Here is a 21,046-nt window from a genome sequence, read left to right on the forward strand (position 1 = left end):
AGAAGCTTCCAAAGGAGAGGGGAAAAACACACTCAAATGCACAAGAATGGTCTTGAGTTTCTCAACATCAACTGAATCTTAGAAGACAGTGAAACAAAGCCTGAAAAATTCTGAGTGACAATGATTTTCAACTTAGAATTCCATTTCCTTCCAAACTATCAATCAAGTATAAAGATAAAACACTTACTATTTAAAATAATTCTATCATGCAGGTAATAATAAAAAGAAAAAAATTCCCCTTTGGGTTCTTTCTTAGGAAGTTACTAGTGAAAGTGTTTCAGTAAAACAAGAAAGAAGATGCAGAAATTGTTACTTAGCATAGGAAAGAGATGGAGGGAAGTTCCAGGATGACTGCAGGGTCTAGAAAATGATCCTCCTGTAAAGGAATGAGAGGAAGTGGGCCTCCAAGAAAGACGTGAGTTGGGGGGAGATGGGACTGACCTGTTTGAGTGAATAGATTATTGATAAGCCTGCGGCAGAAATGTTGGAAGGTGGAAAACAACTAACACTAGGTTGCACAGAGTGAGTAATTTGTCCAATGTTACCTGTCCGGTAAATGACAGAGCTGGGATCACAACCCAGGAGTCTGGTTCCAGAGTCCATGCTCTTAATTAGTATCCAGGACAACCTCATAAGGAAGTGATGACAGTGCATGCTCTTTGCCATGTCATTTGTGATGTAGATCTGACTATTGATATGATATAAATCCTGGCATAACTTGATTGAGCAAGTGCTGTGGCGAGTTAGGAAAGAGATCTAAATCCTCATAATCCATTGTTAAAATTATCAATGGGAAAACGGCAGTGCATGCATATTATTTAAAAAACATGGAGCTAAAGGCAGAGGAGAAACAGAGCAGTTGAGGATATTTGCCTCTAGGGAGCAGGACTTGGTTGTGGAAAGGGATGGAAAGTGGAAAAATCCATTTTTCCTTATCAGTTATTTCATGCTATTTGAACTCTAAATTCTACACCTATTACTCTAGTTAAAATAAAATTAATGATACAATAGTTCAAAATCAAAATAGAAGTTTTTAAAAAGAGTTTTAGTAGTGGCTAACAATTGCCTGTACATCATTTGGGCAGAGGAGAGGCAATGTTTATTAGGAACTGTAAGATAGTTCAACTGTCAAGTAACCTTGTATAGTTGTGTCCATTTTCAACTAAAAGTTTATATTGCTGCAGTTAAGTGAGTAGTGCCTTACTCATTGAGTACCAGGAGTCAAGGTCTCGTGCAGATCAATTTTACCTTGTTCATAATATCAGAAGAGTGAGGATACAGCAGATGACATACCTGCTCTGTGCCTGGGCACTGGTCAGGTGATGGAGACTCAGAATCAAATTGCTCTCTTGGCTTAGCGAGAAGGAGCCCTGGTTATCAGAACCACTAGAGATTAGACAACCCCAAAGGACCACTCTGCCTCTTTCGTCCTATTCACAGAATGAATAATAAGGGCAAACAATTAGACATGTCCTAAACATACATCCAGCACTGTTCTTAATGCCTTTTTCTATATTAACCTAATTTAATTTCACAAGATCCCCAGGAGGGAGGGTCTACTCTTATGTCCATTTTACAGATGAAGAAACTGATATCAAAGAGACATTAAAGACCTTGCCTTGGGCCACAGCTGGTACATGTGGGAGTGAGTGTTGGAATCAAGACAGTTTGGTCTGGATTGGAAACCAGACATCTTGGTTGCTGGATTTATTCAGCAACAGAAAGGAATTAAGTACTAATACCTGCTACAATGTGGATGAACCTTGAAAACATTGTGCTAAGTAAAAGAAGCCAGACACAAAAGGCCACATACGGTGTGATTCCATTTACATGAAATATCTAGAATAGGCAAGTCCATAGGGACAGAGAGAAGATTGGTGGCTTCCAGGAAATGGGGAGAGAGAGGAATGAGGAGTAACTGCTTATTGGGTAGGGCAGGGTGGGAGTTTGCAGTGGGGGTGAGAAATTGTGTTAGAGTGGCTATACAGTATTGTGAGGCATTGTACTAAATATCCCCGAATTAATGCTTTAAAATAGTCAATTTTATGTTATGTGAATTCCATCTTTCTTTCTCTAGATAGATAGATAGATATAGATAGATAAACACACACAAACCAACCAACCAGCACAGTGCACTTGGAAGACTATAGTTCCCACAAATATCTGGGTAGCTGAAGCTCATGGGGGCCAGATGTCCATTGGGGATTTGCCCATTAGGGTATCTATACTGCTTCCAGCAGCGCTATCTCCTGCACTGGGGACCAGGGAAGAGGGGGTCATGTATGAGAGCTGCATTAGGCTGGCTAGTAGCCTCCCCTGAAGTGACAAACTGAGGTTCCTGGGGCCTGGAGGTCATTTGAGGAGCTAAAGGCAGGAGGTATATACCAATCGACAAGGAAATATTTTAATATTTTAACAATAAGCATAACATCAGCTGAATTTCAGCTCTGATTAGAAGCAAACTCGGTTTAAATTTTCAAAACAAGCAACATATCCTCCTTGCTCCTATGAATGTAAACAATCACAATTTCCTAACTATGCCTAGCCCTGGCTTGCTAGGGCCAGTCAAGGCCCCTAAGAAAAAAATCAAAGGTGTTTTTGCTTAAAACGCCTTCTCTCTGGAACTTTTGGCTTCCTTCTGCACAGTGTACCTAATTGAGGAATCTCCCTCTTCCCTGAGGGAAAACACAGCTCCCAGGCCTTCTTACAGTATAGACTGGACAGTGTCGCCTCCGCTGCATTCTACTGGTCGGAACAAGTAATGTGATACACCACCCCTCAGGAAGTGGAGCTGCATCTTGAATTCTGAAAACTGTACTGTATTTTCTCTGCTCAGCCAACTTTCAGCCCCAGGAAAACAGTTAATATCTTTTGCTCCATAAAGCTTTTCCTGTCTTTCTCTGTGTGGTAACAGTTCTTGCTACTCATCTAGATTTTCATGGGTCACCACCTCTGCTTTTTGACACTTCCCAGTAGTGGTTTTCTTCCACTCACTTTCTTTATTGAATAAATCTGCAAAAGAATTGAGGTTAGGAGACAGTGAGGAAGGAGGACACAAAAGGAGAGAAAAACACACTTTATCGTCTTTTCAGCTGAATGGCACGATGTAACACTATCATCTTATCAGCTGAATGGCGCGATGTAACAGCAAAACACATCTACATGCATTTCCTCAGCTAGGATAGTTCATCATTTTGCTCTCTAAGGTATAAAATTTGGATTTCTGGGGCTGGCCCGGTGGTATAGTGGTTAAGTTTTCACGCTCCACTTCGGCAGCCTGGAGTTCGCGGGTTCAGATCCTGGACACGTACCAATGCACTGCTTGTCAAGCCATGCTGTGGCAGAGTCCCATATAAAGTAGAGGAAGATGGGGACACATGTTAGCCCAGGGCCAATCTTCCTCAGCAAAAAGAGGAGGATTAGCAATGGATGTTAGCTCAGGGCTAATCTTCCTCACAAAAAAAAAAAAAAGATTTGGATTTCTTATCTTAGAATTTCTATAGAGATGCTATTGGCCTCACCTTTTGTACCTGAGAACACTGCAATAATCCTCTCTGTCTCATGGATACAGGGAGAGAGATGAGGAAGAACTACAAGGACTTGTCCCCCAGACCACCCAGTCTCCCCTATATGCAAATAACTTAACTATTTTAGCAGAGAGTTCACCAATCTGTAAAAAAATCCTTTCAGAATTATTTCCACTGCTGCCCCAGGTTACTCAGACGCCAGTGCAGTTGGTTCCCAGATAAGATTTTAAAAATCATATTCACTTTCATTTATGAGAATTTTAGTAGAATTAAGCTTTAAAATCAACTCATGCTTTTAAATATTGCATTTGTTGTAAAATGCCATTAGGCAGGCTCTCATTTAAATCATTTTGCTTGAATTGGGTCAGCGAATGTTAATGTCTTAAAGAATCTGGATGATAAACTTAGGCTGTTTTCCTTCAAGGGAGGGAGTGCAAGACTGTGCTGGCACGTGTTCTCTCTTGGTTTTCTTTGGCTGTTTGAACCTTCTTTTGGAGGTACAGGACCCGAGGGTGTGTAATCGAGATACATTTCTGAGGGCACAAGGTTAGAGAGAAGGAGGCAGCAAAGAAAAATTTGATAAGTATCAGAGTACATGCTTAATGTTGAAACCTGATCATTACTTAGTCTGTCCACTGCCCAATCACAGTGATCTGAGAACCAAGAAAGCTCACGAGAGGCACGGTGAGATCAAATGAGGTGATGCATGTGAAGTTATTTTGTAAGTTGTAAAGCGCAATATATAGTGCTGTAAATTGTAAAATGCCATATATTTGTATTCTTCTCACAGAATGCAGGCTCTGTGGAGAGATTTTATTAGGTACTATGGGGAGAGAATATAAAAGAAATAAAATTCACAATTCTTGTGCTTAAGGATCTTACAGATTAATAGCACAGAAAGCATCACAAGAAAACTAGTTCAAGAAAATAATATATCAAATGCGTAGAAATCTATAAGCTGATTCTAAGCCAATAGGCTGTAGAATGAAGGAGTGGTCAGAAAGAAGTATTGTGTGGAGTGAAGAGTCTTTGGTTCAAGTAAAGAATCACTCTCAGTGTTGTTGCCCACTGTCTGGTTTAGCTGTTTTTCTTTCTCTTGAGCTCCTGGTCTTGCCAAGTGCTTCAAGTGCATTGTTTTCCTTAAGGCCCACAATAACTCATGTCATCCCCATTTTACAAATAAAAAACAGTGGTTCAGAGAAGTTAGATAAACATTCCCAAGATGACACAATTAAGTGACCAATCTTGGGTTTAAATCCAAGCAAGTCACTCTGATACTAAAGCCAAATAAAGGCCCCCGTCCTTTATTTTAGAGGAATGTGTCTCTTCATCAACTCTTCTTCAATTGAATGAGAAATAGCATCTTGTGGCCAATCCTGCTAATCCAAAATCTTCCATGGCCAGATGAAGCTGTGACTCAGCGACAACTGCAGGTCAGCAGCAAGATCCTGGAGGCTTGGCTCTCTGCCTAGCTGGTGCCAAATCGTGGAGAAACATCTGCCTAGGAGAAACAAGTCACCTAGGCTTTCTTGCTAGAATTCGTCAGAATGGTCAAGTGTGGCGCTTTGGTTCTCGTGCTCCAAAATATTAAATAAATAACAATTGGGCATGTCTGTGGCTCTGTTGTGCCATGTCGTTTATACGTATATTATATTTCCCCTTCTAGAATGTGTACTTCTAGAGCTTACATCTTACCTGTGACCATACCTGCATGAGTCGGCTTTGTATCCTCCATAGCACCCTGTACATGGTAGGTGCTCACAAAGTTTTGCTGGGTTTGCTCTATTCACAGAGCAATATTATGTAAGAGTTAAGCACACAGTCTATGGTAGCAGAAAACCTGGCATCAAATCCCAAATCTGCTTCTTCCTGGCTGTAAAACCTCAATCAAGTTGCTTAATATCCTTTTCCTTGCTTCCTTATCAGTAATATGGGGAATTAATAGCACGTACTTCATACAGTTGTTGATCAACTAAGTAAACTTGTATAAAGTGTTTAAAATAGTACTTGACATATAGTAAGTGCTGGATAACTGTACTTAATAGATTATTTAATACAATGGTGTTTGGTGTCAGAAAAAACCAATACACAAGAAAAAGGAAAATACTCAAATAATCTTTGTATATTTAATAAATACCTCATATACTACAAGACCAAACGATCTCTCATCCAGATATTGTCATTTTGGGTTTCAGTCTTCTGAATTCTATGAGATGTGGAGGAAAATATTTATTTTTGTGTATTTGCTTGGACGATTTGGAGGTACAAGAAGTAAACAGCATACCGACATGTGAAAATAAGTGCCAGCTTTCAATCTTCTCTGCATTCTACTGCCCTTTGCTCTGTTGGAAACATTTGTCTTTTGACTTCCCTAACGATTTTTCTCTAAGAATAATAGTAATGCCTACTGTGTTTCATGGGATAAGCATTAACCAACCTTTCCCCAAATATTCAGGTTTCACCAAGTCCCCTCACCCTTGGTAGGACTGGAGCTGGTGAGGATTCAGTTATATGTCACCAACTCATCTTACTTCCACTCAAAGATGAGAGTTCTCCCCTAGCTCCTCAGCTCTCCATTTAGGTTTTAAATTAAGCCAAGTCCTTTTCTTTTATATACCTAGATTATAAATTAAAGAGATCTGTTGCAGGGTTTCCAATTTCCTCACACTCCATTAACATGTGCGGGGCAAATGTAGCTTCTTTATTTTGTTGCAAAATGTTCTCATTGTCATCGCAAGTTCTACCCACTCATAGCAGGGCTGGAGAAGAAAGCCAAAAAAAAAAAAGTTTGCTTTTTTTTTTGGGACTGGTTATATTTTAATAAGATAATTGAAATAGTCTACACATCTCAGGACACTTATGAGTACATTTCTTCTGGTTCTCCTTGCTCTTTGTGAGAAGGTGCCTGGGTGTGTGGTGGAGGCTGGCATGGGCTTGTGGATGGGCTTCTTGTTCCTTTGGTACTGCAGCAATGCCTTGTCTCTGCTGCCTCAGATCCCCGAGTCTGAGCTAATTAGAGTCCAGTGTCCTCCCTGATGACCTCCACACTTCTTCTGGGAGTGTGGACCCCATGAGGTCTCAGTACAACTCCGGTTTGGTCCTCAGCCCAGATAGTCTGCCCTAAAGTCTTCCACCACAGAGCACTTTTCCATCAACCATTGTAACCCCCTCTGGGAATCTGGCATTCTCAGCAATGTCACGTTCCCCACTGGGAGCACATGGGGGTTGCCGAGTCCTACCCACTCTGCCTGGGAGCCAATCAAGCGGTTTAGGAAGAGCTGGACTCCAGCACTCTGCTGGTCTGAGCAACCTCTTGGGCACTGAAGCTACCCTCCCCTGCTGGCTCCCTGTGAGCCTGTAGGGCACTCTTCTCTCATGTTCCCAAGCCTGAAATTAGGACTGATACCCCTCAGCCCTCTTCATTTCCCCAGCATAGTCTGTCTTTTACACCCTCTCAACTCTCCTCTAGCTGCATCCAGCTAGATTTAAAAACTGAATGTATCCTTAGGGTATTCACTGAGCACTGATGCATACTATGCCAGACACTGTGGCTACAACATTGAATAAGGTACATCCTCTGCTACTCATCTACTGGTGTGTGGGGGGGCACTAGGGGGTTATTATAAAAGTGTGTGTTATAGTTAGTATGTTGAGAGAGAGAGAGGCAAGTGTTCCTGGGCACCCGTAGAAGGACTATTGCCCCAGACGGGTGGATGGGGTTTCAGAGGAGGCTTCCTAGAGTAAGAGTCACACAATCTTCTCTGACTCAATCCAAAAGGCCTGGGTTGTTAATGTCTTGTTAATATCCTAGTGGGCCTACTGCATGGGGACCTCTTAAGAGCTCTGCCACCTTGGAGCTCTGGCTCCAAATAATTTCTGTATGATAAATTCAGCACTGAGGAAACTTAGGCCCATTGCCTCTGACCATTTCTTTCTCAGACTATAAAAAATTAATCCCCTAGTTTATAGCTGGAGTGGGACATTCCACAGTAGACAAGCACCTTTAGGAGATTCTGGGACTTCCTCAGCAGTGGAGCCAGAAATGAAAACAGCTGTTCTCCACAGAGTTTTGACACTTTTGGTCTGAGCAAACTGTACAAAAGTTGAAAAGAAAAAACAGGAGGTAGGACAGACAGTAAAAATAGAAAGATATAGGATATTTCCCCCAAAAAATGGGTTGATTATGATATTATACAAAAGAGATTGGAACAAAATAATCCTGTTATTCAAACTTGTAATTTTAATTATTACACCTCTGGCTCACAATTGAAAATATACTCTCTCTTCCCTCACCCTTCACCTCTCCCCTAATTCTGCAATTTAGTGCAGTCACATCATTGGAGTCATTGTTTTCCTCATCTGTCATATTTTTTGTTATTTTATTTAAATATGGAATCGAGAAATTCACATTGAAATAAAACATCTTGTTTCCTATGGCTGAAAGCCAGAAAGAACTTGTCTTTGGAAGGCAGATTACAAAACACAAAACAGTATTTTTATATTGTGTCTTTCTTACTTAATTTCACAAAGTTGTTAGTAACTGATTACGACCAAGCCACTAAACATGTGCATATGTAGAAAATAATAGGTTAAATATCTTAATGCACAATATATCCAGAATAAAATTAGTATCTATTGAAACAGCTTGCATTTCAAATACGGCATCTGAGGTTAATCATAACCTAAGGTTTAAAGTAGAGAAAAGATGCCCTTGGATAAGAGGATGAAAACTTGTCTTGCATTACAGAAGACATAACTTCTTTGTCTTGTCCTCTGTGCTTGTTCAGTCTCCATGTGTCTCATGCCTAGCACAGAGCAGTGTGCTCTGTGGCCCTGACTCCTGGAAAAATACCCAAACTTCAGATTATCCCCAAAGCAACTCAACTATTTTCTTATTGTCTTCTTGAAGCCACCACTGAAATGGAGAATTTCCTGGAGAAGGTTATTCAAGTAGCATTTCATGAAAGAGGAGAATTTTGATGAACTATTTGATAGGAGGGCAATGTCCTTTAACTCAGCCATTTACATCCATATTTACTCTACCATGAAGATGTCCTAGAGAGGGCAGATATGTAATTTCTCTCTGGAAGGACACCTGCTTTTCTCTTTTTCACCCAGACTCGAAGCTTCCAAGTCTCCATGACTCCTACTTTCCCCTGGCTTCTCTTATATAATTAGCCAACAATTCTTGTGGATTTTTAACACAAGATGTCACTCATATCTGGCCTTCTTATTCTATTCCATCCTGTCCAGACATGCCTGATTTAATTTCTTAAAATACTGTTTACATCATATCGATCTTCTGCTCTTCATTGAGAAGAGAGCAAGAAAGAGGCTCCTGACACTGGCATCCAAGAAGCAGCCCTTCATTACTTACCTATGATAACTACATGAACCCCCTGCTCTTGTGAGACTTACCTAGTCATTGTTTTCCAAGTATACTTCCTTTTCTTTCCATTGTTCTTTGTGCCTGAAGTACCTAATCTTTGTCTTTGAAAATCTACCCTTCTGTCAGGTCTGGTTCAAACCCTTTGTGATGACTCTTCTACTATACTGCTTGGTAGCTAAGCACACAAGCTTTCTCACAGTTCAGGTTCCCAGGGCACAAGGAGGTTTATTGAAGACTGCTTCGGGGATCAGTATCTTTGTGGGAAGGAAAGAAGTAATATCGTGCAGAGGGAGAAGTTGTACTGCAATGAAATTGTGAAAAAGACTTCGGCCAATCCTTCTGGGAGCTCTGGAGCTGGGATGATCATTTCAGAGTTTTCCAATTGAGGCAGTTGTACCCTACCCCCACCACCAGGCTAAATCTTGGATGAAACAGCTTCTTTCACCCAAGGATAATTCCTGGGGAGACCAAGAATCATGAGCAGTGAACACTCCTTCCCTGCTCTTGGAGGAATGAGTGCCTTCCTTGGTCCTGAAAGAAGCTCTGGGCAGCACACCCCAGCATCCACTACAGGCCTTGTGAGTCCACACTGGCCCTCCCATTGATAGTTGCGTGATTGCAGGGAAGTTTCTTAACTTGCCTATGCTCCTGTAGCTTATTTCACAAGAGTGGAGAAAATAGTACCTTTTCATTTTTTCCCTAAAGATGATGTGAGATAATCCATGCAATGCATGACTCAAAGAAAAAGCTCAAAAAATGTTAACCATCATTATCACATTTATCATCACTACTACTAGACACTTACATATGCTGCCTTGTATTGTCATATAAAAAATTTAATTATGGCTTACCTCACAATTGTTACAGCACATAACTATTATGAACCATTGAACTAATCTATGAACTCTCTAAAGGCAGAGATTGTATCTTTTCATCTTTGTACCACCCCCTCTCCCCACACAAGAACATCACTGTGATTTTTTTGATTTGACATGATTTGGATTTAATTTTGAAGTCATGCATGACTAAAGAGAGATACAAGATAATTCCACTGCCGTAGTTACAAATTCAGTATTTAAAAGAGATTCAAAACTCCCAGCTTTGAGACCTTATGTTTTAGGCCACGTTCATTCTCAGAAAATATGTCTATTCCAAAAGAGGTATGTCAGCAGGTCATGTTGATTTTATCTCCCCTAAATTCCCTAATGGTCCTATTCTTTTCAATTTCTCTTCATTGCCTTAATTCAGGGCCTCCACACTGCCAGAGATTCTCTACTGACTTTTATGCTATTGATCTGTCCCCTCACTCTAGTTATTCTCCAAACAGCAGCTACCACTATCATTCCACATCACGAAGCTCATCATGTGCTTCCTTCAGTTCTCTTTTGGTTTATAGGATGAAGTCCAAAATCCATGGCATTTGGAAGATCTTTGCCATGGGTCTTCTGAGCACTCCCCCAATTCCCCAGCTTTGCAGTCCCCAGTTGGTATTTTTTCTTCAGTGAGTGGATGCTGAACTCAGCCACATTGACCTATTCCTTTTCTGCACTACAGCATGTAAACTTTCTTGCCTTTAAAATTGCTTTTTCTCTTTTTTAGTGTGCACTGTCCCTCATTTCTTCAATTGGCATATAGTTGGTGAAATCAATATCTGATAAATCATAGATTAAGGCATACATGGTGAAAATTTTCTAAATTCTAAAGTAGTTTTTTGTTCATGGGATACAAGGAAAGTGGCATCTGGCATTCTGAATGTATATGAATAAATAAATGAATCAAAGAAAGATGTAATAACTTTTAAGACTCTAGTCCACACAGAGAGCTGTTTCCAGATCAACTGCAGAGCTTCTGCAGCCTGGGCCAAGAAGGTGCCTTTTGTGGCTAGGGGACATGTAGGTTTCTGGTTCATGTCCCGATCATGACCCTATGAAGGGCCCCTGGGAGACTGCACCTGGATAAATGGTAGTCTTCAATCTTGGTGTGATTGGCATCCAGTTGGCAGTCAAGACTGAGGCAAGGGGTAAGGAAGGTGAGTGCCTTGGTGCACAGTGGTTGATTTGCTTGGGCACTTAACCAAAGGGGTACTCAGGGTCTTGGAGACACCTGCAGAGGGAATTATCCATCAAGCAGGAACATAAGTGAAGGGGACAAGCTCATGAAAGAAAAACATCGCTCTGAAGATGGGTAGCTTGGAGGAGGTGAGGGAAGCCAACCAAACATCCTTCCTTTATGAGTCACTTTTTAAGATCTTGCTTAAATTTTTTGTTTTAAAAAATTATGATTTAAAAGGTTCAAACAGCCTAGGGAAGTAAATCCATGCATACTTCCAACATTAGTTAATATTTACTAAGAAATCATAGGTTACAACAAATTAAACTTTTTGGCTCTCTTACTGAGTTTTTCTGGCCAACCATGTTAGTGACTGTTCCTACAGATAGTTTATAACTCTATTTTTTACCCCTCTAGAGCAACAAAAGTGCAAGGAGTCAGTAGAACTCTCAGTTCATGTGGTTCTTAAGCCAGGGTCTTAGGAAAGTGGATTTGAGGTTGGGGAATGGATCAATGTGAACAGGCAGATACTAGATGTGCCCACTAATAACTGGGAAAAGTGAGTTAGATTTCTCCTTGTTTGAGGTAGAATTCCTTCGTATAAACCTGAGCACCCTCCGAGAGAAATGCTTTATAGTCCAAACTGATGTTTATTTTGGACTCTTTCTCTTTCAGCTTTCAGTTGTGACCTTAGGAATGAGCTCACAATTGGAAGCAAATCTGTCTTCTGTTTCTACTGTTAAAGAATTACCTACCCACTGAAAAAACCACATAGGATTAGCAATGGCCTTGTCCCAAATATATGCTTTTTGGAATCGTACAAATTGTATTTACGAGGCTAGCAGATTTCAGTTCAATTGCTGAAATATTTCAATAAGAGTGATTGAATTCTTAGTAAATGGAATGCTTCCTCTGTTCAGTTTTGGTCTGTTGAATGCTGGAAGTTCGGTGGGTCTCACCCATTTATTACACATATCAGGGATGATAGAAACGGCAGGCCTTTCAGTTTTGATACCATGTATATTTTTGGCAGTAACTCAGATTGAAATCGTATGAATAAAAAATGGCCTTTAAAAGTTAGTCTTAGCCTCCTAGGTGTAGGCTCCTAGTCTTGAGAAATGGATAGGCTTCTGAATGCCTGCTCTAGACTTACAAATCATGATTTGGCATATCTCTTTTGTGGATTTTAGTCGGTATTGATTCAAAAATATCTGGTGGCTTCAATTTTCAGAATCACCAAAGAGAGCGCTAGTGTTTTTATACTTCATTTATTGGATCGTTGAATAGACTCCAAGTTATCCACATTGGATTAATATTCCAAATTCTCTGAATGGAATGGAGACGGTAGAAGGAACTAATATTTATTTACTCATTTGTTTTTCCAACAAACTTTTATTTGGAACTAACCAAACGCTGAGCTGAATGATTTACATATAACGTCTAGTTGACCCCTAGTAACTCTGAAATCCATTTTATAGATATGGAGACTGAGATTCAGAAAAGTTAAGTAACTTGTAAATGGAAGAGCTAGTAAATGGAGGACTGAGGTTTAAATTTAGATCTGTCATTAAAAACAGCCAAGGCTCTTCCATTAGGCATCCTCCCTCATGAATATGTCATGCATATGAAAACACAAACACAGCTAAAGGAAAGGCGAAGGGTCTGACTTGGGAACAACCAATCCCTCCAGCCACTAAGGAAACGAGAATATATTGCTGTATAAAAAACACCTTCCTCCTTTTAGTCCAATGGCTGAACCTCTCCCCCATATTTCCTCCTTCTGTCCTCCTTTTTCCCACCACCCAAGACGTGTCATGAACTCCCGCAGCAGGCGCATTAGGGAACATCATTTTGAGAGTTTCCCTCAAGCGTGCCTCTGACATCCTCCTGCTTAGAATAGCCTCAAAACATTTCAAAAGAGACGATTAAAAAAGGAGTTTTAAAAAGAAGCAGACCTGGAGTTGCACAGAGGCAGCAAAGACATCTTTGAGGTCATTCTTTCTTTTTTCTACACTGATGTATTCTCTCCAGAGTGATAATAATCTTTTTTGAAATGCAGGTCTAAGACGGAAGGAATTTTTATCTGGAAGAGTAATATAAATTAGCTTTGACTGCCAGTTTCCACTGATTATTACTTTCCAGGCGGAATTCCTACAAATTCTTGAGGCATGACCTCCAATGAAAAAATAAAACCCCTTTAAAAACTTGTTGAGAAATTCCAGATAACTTTCACAAGAGATTTAATTTTAGAGCATTAACACAATCTTGGTTGGAAAGATAAAACTACAATGCAGTTATTTGGTAAAAGTCATTACTTCACAATGAAGTCATGGCAGATTATTTTACTGTGCTTATCTATTCCCCATTTTTTTTTCTTTTAAACTTGATTCCTTTCTCCCAAAACTAATTTTATTATGCATTACTCAGTGCACTCTGGATTCACCCTTATAAAAGTGTTTCAACAGATAGCCAGTTGGAGGCGGCCAACTTGAGATTCCACCTACCAGGATGAGCAGACGCTGTTATAGGTGATTACATCTCAGTAATATGTACTATGCATTATTGCATATGTGTGGTATTGGAAACCATAGGGCAAGGCTTAAAAAAAAACTATCATGTGAATTAATGGATTCAAAGAGATTTCTGTATGTTTTTGAAAGAGACTTAAGTGTGGGGATGTGAAAACCTGCATGCTAGTATTTGCTAAGGATTTAATAGGTGACAGGTGTGGCGGTGTGGAGGGGTGGGGGGCATCATCCCCATTAATAGATGGCAAAAGTGTGAATCAGAAAAGTGAAGTGATTTGTCCAAGGACTCGCAACCTCTAAGTACTGGAGCAGAGCAACTCAAGTCCAGGAATATCTGACTGGGAAGTTGGTTCTCTTCCCACTGCCATGTGTTGCTGTTTCTTGAGCTGGCCTAAGTGTAGATGGGAGAACATGAAGAATAGAGCCACATGTGCAAACGTATCAATGGTTCAGAATGGCTGAAGGGAAGATGTTGTCACTAGCTACCATTTTTCCTGAAATTTGCATTTACTTCCATTTAAATTTTCATTTAAATTATATAATATTATACATTCATAATCAAGATAAATCAGCTTCAAGTAAAAAACTATATATGTATATAACTATATAGATATAGATATACTATATATATTATATATGCATATATTTTTATCCTCTAGTATGTATATAAATATAATATTGGGGAAATGTGAATTATTCTTATCTTTCAGGGCACTTACATGAAGGAGTATAATTATCCTGTGAATATAATGGTTATTTTTAACATAAAATTTTCCTTTCCTATTTAAACATTTTTAAAAAGTTTTTTACTTGTTACCCATGAACAGGTGGAAACGAGATTTATAAAATAAGAAAGAAAAGAAGGGACTTTGTGAACCTGTGAGAGTCTTTATCATGAAATGTTCTAATTTCCGTGAGAATAAGCCAGTGGTAGAAATTATATTTTATATATTTGAATATGTTTCCTTTTTTCAAGAATATTCATATTTTACTGGCTGCTATACAACAAATCAAAATGGGTTGTCTTCCCAAGAGTAATTCAACATTATTAATTCTTAAGCAATGAAATGTCACAGCTTGATTTACATTACATCAATCCATTCATTAACCTCATTTATTAAGCATCTTATTTATTCAAGACACCAGGGATACAAAAATAAATAAACACATCCTCTTCCCCAAGTAGTCTAGGAAAACAGGTACTAAAACTTATAATTACGGTGCAGAATGGTGAAGATTATGTCTGATATACAAACATATGAGTGAATATAACTAGGCTTTCTAAATTCCCAAATGTCCAGAAATAAAAACTATATTGAATGAAAATTGTGTTAGAATATATAGGGGCAGGGTTAGAATATATAGGATGACAGAGTGTGAGGAAAATACAAGTTTATTTTTATTCCACTTGGAGCACGCTCCTTTCTTTTAAAAGGTGCTTCAATAAATATTTCTCCAAAAAAAAAAAATCTAAAGCAGTTTCACAGGCATTATACCTCTTAATATTGTAGTTTCGGGGATATGGAGGCAGGTACTTTTCTTATTTCTAGTTTATACATAAATGTCTATTATAACTTCAGTTATTTCCCAGGCAAGATAATATAACCCTGTTCATTAAAATTCCTTCAAGTTTCATAACTCTCCAAAAACTTCTCTGATCCTTTCTCTTTTCATCTAACAGAACTCTATTCATTTATATATTTTTAGATATACAATTCAACTCTTTTTCTCATTTTCTATTCTTGGAGTATTGTAAATGCTTCTCTTAACTTTTTATCATTTGCAAAAAAGTGGCCGGTAAATAATTCTCCCTTTTTTTTTTTTTTCCGCTGAGGAAGATTCACCCCGAGCTAACACCTGTTGCCAGTTTCCCTCATTTTTTTTGTATGTGAGCCACCAACAGACAAGTGATGTCGCTCCATGCCCAGGAACTGAACTTGGGCCACCAAAGCAGAGCGCACCGAACTTAACCACTAGGACACTGAGGCTGACCATCTCCCATTTAAAGTTTCTTTTTTATTTCACAATAATTTATATTTGTTTTGGAGAAAAGACTACAAAATACAGGAAAGCAAAAGCAAAGAAAGGACCGTGTGTGTGTGTGTGTGTGTGTGCATGTATGTGTATCTGCGTGTGTGTTGAGGATAGGGACTCCAATCAGGAGAAGGGACCACAGGTATGACAAAAGAGAAGTGGATACGGCAAAAGAGAATGGCCAGCAGTGATAAGGCTGCATGTTCCTTCTGACTCTGTCCCTATGATGATCCAGTAATTCTCCCACTCTTCAACTCAGGTCCACCATTATTCCTATTCCTTCCTACTTCGTTTGCATTTGGCTCAGCTCAGAGAGGTTACAATAACTGTTAACTGATCTCCTTGTTCCCATCCCTGACTTTCAATCCATTCAGATTAAATCTTATAAATTAACACTTTCAAAGAGTCACTCCCTTGGGTAAGAATTTTTAATATCTGCAATTGTCTTATAGTATAAAATACCACCCAAGGCCTTTAGCATATTCTAACAACAAATAAATTTCAGCCTTATTTTTTTACCATTCCCCTACACACACCTCTGCTTCCCACAGATCAGAGGCTCCTCCCTGTGGGTGGTCAGGTATAGGAGGAGCATGGTCCTGGGTGTCAAAGTGATCTAGGTACAAATCCCAGATCCATCACTAATGTTTGAGAATCTAGGCAAGTTTCCCTACTTCTCTGAGTCTCAGTTTATTCATCTATAGAATAGAGATAATGCTATTCACCTTTCAGGATTTTGGTTGGAGATAAATGAGAAAGGTGTCTGAAAATGTTAACCACACAAAAGGCATGATCCGCTCACTGCAACACAAAAGCCAATTGCCAAGAGGCAAGATAGTGGCAGAGAAAGAGCATTTTATTACAGCTTGCTAGCAAGAGGGAAGATGGCTGACTAATATCCAAAAGAACCATCTTAAGGGGGCACAAAATCTTACAGCAGTTATATAGGCCGGTGGGTTACAGGGGAGGTGGTTAGGAATGTTGACCCTCAGGTGTCACAGACTGGGAGGGCCACATGAGATCTTTTAGTTTTCATTGATGATGGCTATCAGCCTAGACTTTGTTCGGGGGTCATCACATTCCTAAGGAACTCAAAAGAGCAAAGTCATCATCTTATCACAGCTGGGAGGTACATGCACAAGCAGGGGTCGTAAAATCTAGAGAGCAGTTAGATCTCCTGGAGGGTACATATTCCATCTGGGTTAGTTAGTCAGAGGTCATTCAAAGTTACAGTAGGGTTTCTTTTCTACAATATGGCTTCCCTTATGTCAACCTTGTCTTGAGCCAGTATCAAAAACACATTGCCTAGTTCCTGGCACACAATAGATTTTCAAAAGAGTCGATTTCCTCTTCTCATTAATCAGATTGTTCCTTGCCCTTTCCCACCTCGAATGTTTGCCTGAGATGCCCACTTATTCATGTCCTTCTATTCTCATTTGGTATTTTTCTCTTCTTTGAAGATCTTCTAGGTCACTCCAGCTCATAGCAATTCCTCCTCTTCCTCTGAATGCCTAGTGCATTATATGGTTTCCTGCTTAACAATTCACTATTTGTTGATGAGATCTCTGAGGTCTTTCTTGATATGCTGTTTTATTTTTCTCCTGTACAGTGTCCGTGCATTCCTGCTTTGTTTCCCCAAATAGACTATGAGTCTACCAAAGATAGGTCCATTCACTCTGTGTTCACAGTTTCACACAATGCTGAAGCATAGAAAGTGCTCAACTACATTTTTGTCAAATTTCTATTTTATTGTCTTCCCTAGGTCTGCTCCTAAATCTTTATCCATGAAAGAGAATCCTTATCACTCCTTTGTTTTCCACAAAAATGTATTGTCTACTACGTGCCTGACAGTGATCTAGTCACTCCAGCTATAGCATAAACAAGATAGACAAATTCTTTTTTTTCATGGATCATCTTATATTCCAACGGGGAAAATACACAATTCAAAAGTAAGCAAATAATTTAAAAGTCATGAATGCTCTGAGGGAAATACAATAGGGTGACAGGAGAGATAGTGACAGAGAAGCAAGTCTGTGCTTGAGGTCTTGGCATCTCAAGGACCTTTTGGCCATGGGACAGATGATCTGCAGCTGGTAATTGGTTGTTTCTTGTCACCCAATGACATTGGTGGCCACTCCTCATCTGTTGTGTGCAGAGCATAGAATGTGTGAGCTGGAAGGGGACTCGGCAGTTATGCAGTCCAGCAATTCTCCAATACTATTTTATTGCCATATGTTTGTTCAAGTGAAATCTCCTGGGAAGTCCATGACCTCTGGATATTTTCATAGTTCCATTGAAAAATCTGGTCTGGTTTATGTTATTTACTTTTCCAAATGAGGAAACAGGAGTACAGATGGGGCATAGAGATGAATGGTCAAAAGTCACATGCCAGGCAGGTATATCGACATCATAGGTGTCTTTTAATACCTGAATGGCTCTTGGTCATCACTTTCTTCCATTTGAAGAAACAGCTGCCTTCAAAACAATTTCATAACCTAGGCGTATGGTTTATTGCTCCACCTCAATTTTAGAAGATGGCATTATCCTGTATATTCACCTAGTTTATTCCCTAGACTTAGTTCCAAATAGCCCTTAGTTGTTCCTAAGACCAAATCAATTATAGCATAAGGATTTACAGCCATTGAAGTTGCATGACACCCTGCAGGCTCAGCTCTAAATGACCTCTTCTTTTCTTTCTCATCTCCCATAATCTTTTGTACCTCACTTGCGGTACTTGACACATTTTGCCTTGTATCATTGCTGTTTACACCCTTGTCTTATCGTCTACATAAGAATGAAAACTGTGTGTGAGCAGGAATTTTGTCCTAATAATCTTTTTGGTACCCACTGAAAACAATGTCTTGCATTATAGTAGGTGCTAAATATCAAGAATTAAGTAAATGTCACAGATTCTGACACACATTCAAACAGATAAAGGTAATGAAAAATTATTTTAAGCATTGATAACATTATTGGCATATGTGAGTACCTCCCCAGGTGGCCATCTTGCCAAGGAAAACATTCATTTGAATGTATAAGACCTGGTAGGTCATCAAAAGCAATTAGTATGATTTCATCATCATGGCACCTATTTAGTGATGGACTGTTAGGTTATTCAGACAGGATACTAGGTGCTTTGAGTGGGATTCAGAAGAAACATAAAATACAGCCCATAGCTTTAGGAAATTAGCAGTTTAGACTGGAAAACAAGAGTCCAAAAATATAAAGTCGTATATAATTAAATTCTAAATTGTGTAGTGAAATTAATTGAGGCAGAAATCCAAGAAGTTTCACGAAGTGATGGCTGTGGAGCATATGGAAGGTACCAGACCCTAGATTGCCATGAAAGCACCAAGCACTACAGTGAGATGCCAAATCATCTACAAAGACCTCTAAGGAAATTAAAGCTCGTCTACACAAGGTCACAATGCAGTGAACCAGTAGGAAGAATGAAGAGCAAAATTGACTTGCATTTTTCCTATCAGAGAAGAGGATTGGCTTGACAGAGTGCTGCAGGTTTCAGAAATTCCAGTGTCAGCTGTTGTTCCTAAAGGAAAAACATCCTGAGAATGCAAAATTGTCCTTGAACAGGAGGAAGTCAGCCAAAGAGTTCCCAGACATTACTCATTAGTTCGGCATATCCCACAACCTACAAGGCTGACTTGTGCTATGTCACCGAGGGGACCATGGATTGTTCTTACGTGGACGCTGGCTCAACAAATTAGGAACGGGACCAGGCAGAATTTCTGATATGGGGATGCAAGGTACATGCCTTATAAGGAAAGATTACAAAAGAAAAAATGTTAGAGAACCAGGACTGCCAGATGAGAGATTTAACATGTATCACATGTAATTAAACAAACCATTAGGAGCTCTAGACACAAATATGCTCCCTCTCTGCCAGGGTGTCGAGTGTTCTCTAATTGGGATAGGAAGCATATAAGGTATTGTTCTCATGGGTTTTTGGCCTGAGGCAGAAAGTTATGCAGAAGTTAGAAAGGAGATACACTGATGAAACAAAATAACTAAAGATGCCTCTTCCCCAAGCCTCTCCATTTTTCTAGAAAAGATGCTTGGCACAAAATTGGGTGGTACTTCCAAGGACTTCCCAAAATTATTGTGAAGGCCATAATTGCTGATGTGAAACACTAAAATAACTTTGCATATCTTAAACTGATGCACACGACTTGATTATGTAGAATGTGGTGTTTAGTGCATTAGGTATTTGTTGAAAAACCTAAAGTGTGCACACAGAAGTTTATTGACCACTTACTATGTGTTGGGCTCTGCACCAGATATTGTCAGAACATGAAAGAAATACAAGGCTGATTCCTCAGCTGAGAGGAATCTATAATTGGGGTGGAAATGAGGATCTATATACGCTCGTGATAATAATAACCTCTTACCTTCAACACCACCAGCATCACCACCACTACCACCACTGCACTACTATAATTTCACTTTGTTTATACAGTATTTTCTGACTTACCCATGGTTGTTGATGGTATCTTCCTCCCATTTCCAGATTAGAGATATTGCATTGGGTCAGGTTATCTCCATACATGACCAGTAACCTAATCTTTGGACACTCTCTGAGTTCCAGCTATTACTAGTGCTTTCTGGAAGACAACAAGCTCTACACATGGAACTGAATTCATAGAGTCATGCAGAACATATAAATACATACACATGAATGTTATCTTCTTCAATGTAGACCTTGAAAGTCCAAAGTCCAAAAAACTCTTGGAAAATCTCCTTGGAAATTAATTTCAGCAAGTGCATTACATTCTTTGGATTCTTTAGTTCTGGCAAATATTTATCTTGTACAAAAATAAAATAAACTTCATAAGTAGCTAAAAATTTGGGGGGGAGGGCTGTGATGTGTAATTTTATGTCAGCTTGACTGGGACACAAAGTGCCTAGGTATTTGGTGAAATGTTATCCTGGGTGTGTCTATAAAGGTGTTTTTGGATGAGATTAACATTTGTGTTGGTAGACTGAGTAAAGCAGATTGCCCTCCCTAATGTGGGCAGGCCTCATCCGATCAGTCGAAGGCCTGAATAGAACAAAAAGGCTTAGTAAGAGAGAATTCCTTCTGCCTGACTGCCTTCAAGCTGGGATACGGGTTGTTTTTTTTTTTATTTTTTTCCTGTCTTTGGGCTTGAATAGAAACATTAGCTCTTCCTGGATCTTGAGTCTATTGGACTTGGGTTGGAACTACAACCTCAGCTCTCCTAGTTCTCAGGCCTTTGGACTAGGACTGAAACTACACCGTCAACTCTGCTAGGTCTCCAGGTGCCAGCTGCAGGTCTTGAGACTTCTCATCCTCCTTAATTGCATGAGCCAATTCCTTATAATAAATCTCTCTATATATACATATGTACATATATATATATATATATATATATATCACACATATATATCTTATATATATCTCTTCATGTATAGGAGATATACAGGATATAGGAGATAGATAGATAGATAGATAGATAGATAGATAGATAGATAGACAGATAGAT

The sequence above is a fragment of the Ceratotherium simum genome, chromosome 36 (assembly GCF_057802395.1).
Source record: "Ceratotherium simum simum isolate JZ-2026a chromosome 36, ASM5780239v1, whole genome shotgun sequence".
Classification (NCBI taxonomy): Eukaryota; Metazoa; Chordata; class Mammalia; order Perissodactyla; family Rhinocerotidae; genus Ceratotherium; species Ceratotherium simum.